The 8,789-nt window shown below is 36.0% G+C and overlaps 1 pseudogene; it reads left to right on the top strand.

Annotated features, from left to right (window-relative positions):
- The first annotated feature begins 4,929 nt into the window (after positions 1-4,929).
- Positions 4,930-8,325, top strand: LOC148998959 (LRR receptor-like serine/threonine-protein kinase EFR; annotated as a pseudogene).
- Positions 8,326-8,789: the final 464 nt, after the last annotated feature.

Raw genomic sequence — 8,789 nt, 5'->3', positions numbered from 1 at the left:
GTTCAAAGGGTACTAATCAAAGGGTAGACTACATCGGTAGTATTCTAACATATAGGGGACCTCAAAACTCTAAATAATGAAATAAAACCTACCATATATGTAACTACCATGCATCATGAAGAACACATAGTAAGATAGAAGAGAACACTAGAGATCTATAGATTATGGATCATGGAAGGAAAACACAGTAATTAACTACTAACATGATCAACATAGAAGATCCAAAGAGATCAGAATTCAGATTAGAAGTTTAACAAAGATTAGATCATGGTTTGATCATGATTCCTTCAAAAGCTTGCAATGATCATGGTTAAGATCATTGTTCTAGCCTCAAATCCTTAGGATGATCATGAGAACATGTTCAGAGATTTTTGCAACAGAGAATGCAGCATCTCTTCTACTGTCTCAACTCAAAAAGGAAAGAAAAACAAAGATGGAGGAGAAGAAGAGAGAGTAGACATACCTTTTGATGCAAAAAGAAGAGTTTCGACGAAGATCCGTCAAGAAAACACCAAGGATGCAAGAGAGATGACTTGCAGAGGTCTTTGGTTCGTTCCAGAGAGTTTGGAGGCAGCAAATACGAAGTGGACTCGAGATTGGACTTAAATAGAGCAAGAACAACGTAATTGCCAAAGACAGCACTCATTGGTCGAGTGGATTGGTCGACTGGCCCAGTCGACCAATCAGTCGACCAATGCTGACAGCAAGACCAAAACAGGGAATTGAAGGTCCAGATCAAATCCAATCCTAAAGGGGTTTTGCACACAAGTCAAGTGACTTACCTAATAGGTAGAAATGCCTTCAAACCAAGATAGAGAGCACTCCAAGTCCATCAGCTAATCAGATCTTCATCAGGATTCAGTTTCCAAAAATAGAACCTCATCATCAACTTTCATGGATTCAAAGCCAGACACCAAGTCCTCCACTGGGATGGCCCAAAGCTGACTTCTTACTTTACTTCGGGTCATCGGACCTACAAATAACAAGGTTTCCGGGTCAAGGTTAGGGCTGGGTTTTACACTCTGATTTATTTAATCTTATCTTATTCATGATACTTAGTATTAACTGTTTTTACCATTGATTATTACTGTTCATGATTATATTACCGTGTATGTGGGAGGCATGGACCTCAGATCATTGATCCTTGGACTGTGGATCACATCCCGGGTATTCCAAATGGGGTACCGGCTAGGTGGATGTGACAGCATTTGGGTTGTGGAAGTTATCCCTATCCTATTGATTGTGGAATCACCCCGATAGAGCTTTGGTGGTAAATTTACAAAATGAAACTCAAAAATCTAGCCAAAAACCAAGATTTTGTGAATCTCAAAACCTTCGCCCATGGTTTTTACAGGGGCGAAAGCATAAATAGGAAGCAATAGAGTGTCTGAATGGAACCCACGATGCACTCTCAATAAGTTCAAATAAAAAGAAGTCCACCTCCGCTGTTGACCCTATCTAATATGGCAGTTTTAACTTTGAACTCATTGGATATGGGGTGACTAGTTGTAATTTTTTTCTTTAATATAATGGATCTAATTTTTGGAATTAACTAAGATTAATTAAAGTTCTAACTTTCTTTATTTTATTTTTAATGTGTGTTTTTCCTTTAGTCCCACATCGAAAATCGAGGAGCTGGTTTTTGATATATTAATTGATACTATCAAATAATCCTAAGTTTAAGATGATAAAATAACATGCTACGGCATGTGCATAGTGTACATGTGAGAGATCAAGATTGAATGTGGACAATATTAATCGGAATCAACCAATAACAATTCAAACTGACCGAAACACAAATGAAGATCTAATCAAAGATGTCGTCGGCTGTTGACCATCTCTGTCTTTTTTTGGGTAAACGACCATCTATGTCTGTATTGGAAAATTTTTTTTTTTTTTTTTTTGTTACGATATTGGAAAGTTCAACTGTCTAGCTTAAAGCATTACCCATGTCACACAGTAAAGACTAAAGGAACGAGGGTCTAAGGGGCAAAGACCAACCATTACAAGTCTAGCCATCCACTGATAAATCATTAATTTTGCATTGAATCTGTCGACCATTTGTAGACAATCCATTATCCATAGACTACATCTTTGGTTCAGTCCATATAGTTTTCATGATATCATACATAGGAAATCAAAATTGGATTTAGCCAATTTTGATACGAAGCAATCAATAAAATTTCAATTCAATCGAATTTACCAATCAGAAAAATGTAAAAGTGTCAATTTTCTACGTAATTGAATAAATTAATACATCTCATATCATTATAGTATCTAATACCAAATGGTATAGATATGTCATATCCTTACAATATCATATTTAGCACGTAAAATATATTTTTGAATGACATCAAACGGGCCATATAAACAAGAAAAAGATAGAAAAAGACAAAGTCAAATGAGTTATCCTTTCAAATTTTTACCAGAAAGCACTACCAATCTCACACATTAAAGATTGAGTCTCACGGATAAAAAGCATTCATTAAAGTATACCCATCTACCAATCAACCTTTAATTTTGCATTGATTCTTTCTACCACTCGTATAATTGCCTCCAACTCTTGATTGCCATTTGAAAAATGGGTTATGTGCTATTGGTTTAATCATGACTTAAAGCATCTTATGATACCATAGGAGACTAGTTGATTTGAAGTATACTTGTACGCTTTTCTCTTTTTCTTTTTAAAAAAGACACGTATTGGATTGTATATACAGGGTTAGTGCTATACAGTTCTCGATATTATATGATACATCACTTAAAATCACTCGATTGATACAATACTCGACATTGATACATTAAACCTTGGTTATTATCCATCAAGAACCCCTTCTTTAATTAGCTATAGTTTAGTAATTATATCAGTCCAGCTAAAAAAGAGTTTTGAAATTTACAAACAATGACTCGGATAACAGCTGAATTCACAAAATGAAACTCAAAAACCAGCCAAAGACCAAGATTTTATGTATCTCAAAACCCTAGCCCGTGGTTTTTGCAATGGTGAAAGCTGAAATAAGAAGCAATAGGGCGTCTAAATAGAATCTAGGAAGTACTCTCAATGAATTCTAGTGAAAAGAAGTCCACCAATGATGTTGACTCCATCGCACACGGCAGTTTTAACTTTGAACTCATCAAAGATGGGGTGAGTTGTTTTAATTTTCTTTGGTCTAGTCTAGTCCATATAGTTCTCATGATGATGCCATATCGGAGGATATCAAGATTGGACATAGCCGATTTTGATACGAATCAATCAATGCAAATTCAACTCAATTAAATTTGCCAATGAAATTCTAATCAAAAGATGTAACAAAATTTTAATTTGGTACACAATTGAATAAATTAATACATCTCATATCATTATCATATCTAATACCAAATGGTATAAATATGTCATATCATATCATTACAATATTATATTAGTGGGTGATAAGAGGAAAATTGCACTGAACCAATTGGACCGGGTTCACAGCCTTCGTCCTTGTCGGACCATGACCAGGACCCACCAAAACCTAATATAAACGATCATAAGGGCGCCACACTTCAGTTACCAGTCTCGTACGACCTCCCGATTATTGCGGTAGACGAAGCTGACTTGTAGGAGGCAACTATCGGCAAAGCGGTGAGGAAATCGTACTGAGATAGGTAACTACTTGCGTCCCCGAATATTTAGAGAAAAACCCTAAGATCGGACGGCCACCGAAAGAAATCGAGAATTTACTTAACGATCAAGAATTGGAGGTAAGGTCTATATAAACAAGTGATCAACTCACTCTGAAGGTAACTCAATCGATCATCTTCCATTCTATCTCTCAATTAAGCTTTGCAACTCGCCAAAGCTCTGTGGTGTTCCAACTACTGACTTAGCCTTTGGAGGTGGCCTCCTAACCACAGGGTCGGGCCACGTCTAACTTTATTTTGTAGGTCATTCATCAGTGATCTAAGGGCTGAGCAGATTTTGAACGCATCAGTGGGTAAAACATAGTTTTAAATGACTAGCCTATACTAAACCCTCCACCCCCAACCCCGCCCACCCTCCCACAAATAAAAAAGATAAAAAAGTGTCAAATGAGTTATCATTTCAAATTTCTACTCAAAGTGCTACCAGTCTCACACATTAAAGACCGAGTGTCGCATAGACAGAGAATTCACTGAAGTCTACCCATGTACAAATCAGCCTATCATTTTGCATTGATTATTTATTCCAATATATATATATATATATATACATATTTGTTCATTTATTTATTTTTTCCTTCCAGTGATGAATGGTGGATCCAATCCTCTACTTCCTGATTATTTTTTTCTTGATTTTGTGATTCTTGTGCATTTTCTATGAGTGTGATTCTAACGAATCAACAAACATTCTGATTCGATGATTGCTAGTTGACCTCGATTTTGAATGAGAATTAAAAAAGAGTACAGACATAATTGAATGAATACACAAGGTTCGAACCGAACCAAGGAGTGGAAAGTGACCAAGCTGTCGTACATGCAATAGACAGGATCATCCAGGCTAAGGGTTGAGATAAGTCCAAAATAGGTCACGCCTAAAAAACCCTTAGAACAAAGACTGTAGTAACTACAACACCAAAATACAACAAGAGATTCTAAGCTCAGGAGATGATGTAACCCAATGTTACAAAAAAATCTTCATTAATGGTCATGGCCGTATGAAATGGGATTATTGAGTATTTAATATTTTAATGTTTATGATTTCAAGTTATTTTGTCTTTTATGGGAATAGTGGAGTGTCACGATCATAAGACATGCGAGTCAAGACCAAAGAATAGAGATTCTACCCTTATCTTGTTCTTAAGACTTCTTCTCAATCTTTTCATGCCTAAATAGCATCTTAGACTACAATTATAAATTACAATCAATAACAACCCAGTTGGGCAATTCGTAAACCTCAACTCGTCTAAAGTTCTGCTTCATCTACATCTCAGGATTTTAACAAGTTCAAATAGCTGAGTCAGTAAAGTAGATCAATGGGTTTTATCTCGGTGGTTTTCTTTGTTCTCCTTCTCGGGTGTAGCAACCGCATGAGTTTGGTGCTCTCACAGCCAAAAGGATCAAATGAAACATATCACTTAGCCTTGTTGGCTTTCAAGGCTCGCATAACCAGTGATCCTTTTCATGTCGTTAGCTCCTGGAATGACTCCATCCCCTATTGCGAGTGGCCAGGCATTATATGCAGCGGTCGCCGACATCCAAACAGGATTAGAGGCTTGCGTTTACAGTCAAGTGGGTTGGTGGGATCCATGGCTCCAGAAATAGGAAACCTCAGTTTTCTTCGAGAGATTTCACTCTATAACAATAGCTTTCAAGGTGAGATCCCTCATGAACTAAGTTATTTGTCAGGTCTCCGTTACTTATTGCTATTCAACAACTCATTTGAAGGGGAAATCCCATCCAACATATCACAATGCTCCAACCTTATTAAGCTCAGTTTGGGCCGCAATAATCTTGTAGGAAAAATCCCAATAGAACTTGGTTCCTTGCCAAAGCTTCAAAGTTTTTCATTCCATGTGAATATGTTGACCGGACAGATCCCGGCTTCTTTTGTGAATCTTTAATCACTCCAACTCATTTCTGCTGCATATAATGAACTGAGTGGAAATATTCCTGATACCATTGGCCAAATGACAAGATTAACATCTCTTGGGCTTGCTGTCAATAAGTTATCCGGTACGATCCCCCCCAATATATATAATCTTTCTTTACTTGAGATTTTTGATGTTGGAAGCAATCGACTTGAAGGGAGTCTTCCAGCAAATATAGGCTTCAGTCTTCCTAATCTGCAGCTCCTCATAATTGGTGATAACCAATTCCATGGATTGATTCCGATTTCTATCTCCAATATATCAAATCTAGAAAAGCTTCACCTTGGCGAAAATAATCTTACTGGCCAGTAGCCATCAATTTTGGAAGCCTATCAAAACTCAATTTTGTTTCAATTGTCTACAACCATTTGGGAAGTGGAAGGTTTGATGACTTGACTTTTGTCAACACAATAACTAATTGCAGTAGATTAATAGGTTTGCAATTTGGTGATAATCAGTTTGGTGGCATTCTCCCCATGTCCATAGCAAATTTGTCAACCCAATTACAAAGGCTCTATCTGTCACACAATCATATATCTGGAGATATTCCAGTTGAAATTGGGAACTTGTAAGCTAACAATTCTTGGGACTATCTTGGAACTTACTCCAAGGAAGCATTCCAACTTCTATTGGAAGATTACAAGCCTTAAATGGGCTTTATTTATTTGCAAACAGATTCACAGGGCCAATCCCTGATTCTATTGGAAACTTGACAGCATTGGTGGAGCTCGCATTAGATGACAATCACTTGGAGGGGAAAATACCTTATAGAATTGGAAATTGCAAATACTTAATGTACTTTATCTTTTCTGGAAATAGTTTCAATGGCACCATCCCTAAAGAGATATTCGATATTTTCCCATTATTAGAGCTAGGCTTGAGCAGAAATTCTTTCATTGGTGCTCTACCTTTGGAAGTGGGTCGACTGACTAATCTTGAAATCTTAGATGTTTCTGGGAACAATTTATCTGGAAAAATCCCGAGTACCCTTGGTGATTGTATAAGCCTAGAACACCTTTATATGAAGGGTAAATTACTTCAAGGATCAATACCGTTTTCTCTAAGATACTCTCTAAAAGGCCTTCAAAATTTAGATCTTTCATACAACAATATCTCTAGTTCTATCCCGAAATATTTGGGAGCATTTAAGTTTCTACAAAACTTAAATTTATCATTTAATGATTTGGAGAGTAAGGTGTTAGTAAATGGGGTCTTTGCAAATCAGAGTGCATTTTCGATCATTGGAAACAATAAACTATGCGGAGGCATACCAGAGCTTCATCTACCAATATGTCAGTATGAAAAATCTAAAGGACATGATCAAGCTCATGTTTTCAAGTTGATCGCCATCATAGGTGGTTGTGGGGGCTCTCTATGTTTAGTTTGTATGATTGTTTTTTTTCTTTATCTACCGAAGAGGAAAAGAAACGAAAAAAACCACTTCATTCTGCATAGAGGGTCGTTATTTTAATGTCTCTTATGCCCAACTCCTTAAATCTACCGATGGATTTTCTTCTTCAAATTTGATTGGAGTTGGGAGTTTTGGTTCAGTGTACAAAGGAGTTCTCAATGGTGGGAAAACCATAGTCGCAGTAAAGGTATTCAACATTCAAGAAAGTGGTGCTTCTAAGAGTTTCATGGTAGAATGTGAATCGCTAAGTCAGGTCAAGCATCGTAATCTTGTAAAAATCTTAACCTGTTGCTCAAGCATAGATTATGAAGGAAACGATTTTAAGGCTTTAGTATATGAGTTCATGCCAAGTGGTAATTTGGAGAGCTGGTTACATCCACATGCAAATGGCATACAAGATGAGCTAAGGCACTTAAACCTTGTACAAAGGTTGAATATTGCCATCGACATTGCAGTAGCATTGGATTATCTCCATCACCATTGTCATATACAGATTATTCATTGTGATATAAAGCCAAGCAATATTCTTCTTGATGGTGATTTGGTTGCACATTTGGGTGATTTTGGGATTTCAAGAATTCTTTCAAAAGCCACAAGTAGATCTCATAATTTCACAAGCTCAATTGGAATAAAGGGCCCTGTCGGATACATTCCACCGGGTAATGTTCATTTTTTGTTGAACTAAGTTAATATATTTTTCTTATTTGACTAAGCTTCACTTATTACAATTAATCTAATATTTGCCTTATATTGATATAAAGTAAGTTTAATAACTTTATTCTTTATTTTTTTCTACCATGCATCAAAATACTAACTTAAGACGCATAAGTTACAGAGTATGGTGCAGGTGTTGATGTTTCAACGCATGGTGATGTCTACAGCTATGGAATTCTCTCGTTAGAGATGTTCACAGGAAAGCAGCCTACTCATGAAATGTTCAAAGATAACTTTAATCTTCATTCTTGGGCTGAGATGGCTTTGCATGATGGGGTGATATCTATCGTTGATCAATCACTTCTTTCAATAGAAGATGAAATACAGGCAGTAACACTCATAGTAAATATCACTGGAAATAAAGGTCATGTGAAGGATAGAGTTCAAAAATGCCTCAATTCAGTTATCAGAATTGGACTTACTTGCTCAGCTGAATCACCATGGGATCGAATGGAAATAAAAGATATACTCAAAGAGCAACTTTTGATCAAGGACACTTATCTTGGAGTTCACACTCACTCACTGATAAAGGCTATGAGTACTACTGGTAAGCCATTATTTCCTTCAAATTTGAGTTTGTTATAATTGTTGATACAAAGCAACCTTTTCCTTTTATATATTTATTTATTTTTTGAGTTGATTATGATAATTATCTTAGTTATTTGGATAATATGGTATAGATCCATTTTTTTTTTTTTAAGGTTATGTGAGAAAGATATTTTTTTTTTTTTAAAAAAAAAAAAAAAAAAAAAAAGAAAAAAAAAAGAGGTTTTTGTAAAAAAGGGGAATATTAAACAAAAGTTTAGTACTCACATTGGATTTATTATTATTAGGGTAAATATCACTTACCTCCCCTCTTAGCTGGACAAATAGCACTTACACCCCCTCTTAATTGGATAATATCACTTACCTCCCCTCTTACCTAGCAAGCATATCAAACACCTCCCCTCTGTTAACTTTCTCGGTTAAATTAAACTTGTACCGTTAAATATTTTTCTAAAACCCCAAAATATCTTTGGTTAAAAATATATTTTTATTTTAAACCCTGAATTACCGTAATC

Source organism: Hakea prostrata, unplaced genomic scaffold (genome assembly GCF_041222555.1).
Source record: "Hakea prostrata isolate BN-2017 unplaced genomic scaffold, UWA_Hpros_2 contig_83, whole genome shotgun sequence".
NCBI lineage: Eukaryota > Viridiplantae > Streptophyta > Magnoliopsida > Proteales > Proteaceae > Hakea > Hakea prostrata.
The sequence above is the reverse complement of the archived record's forward strand: the minus strand, read 5'-3'. Positions and strand labels throughout refer to the sequence as shown.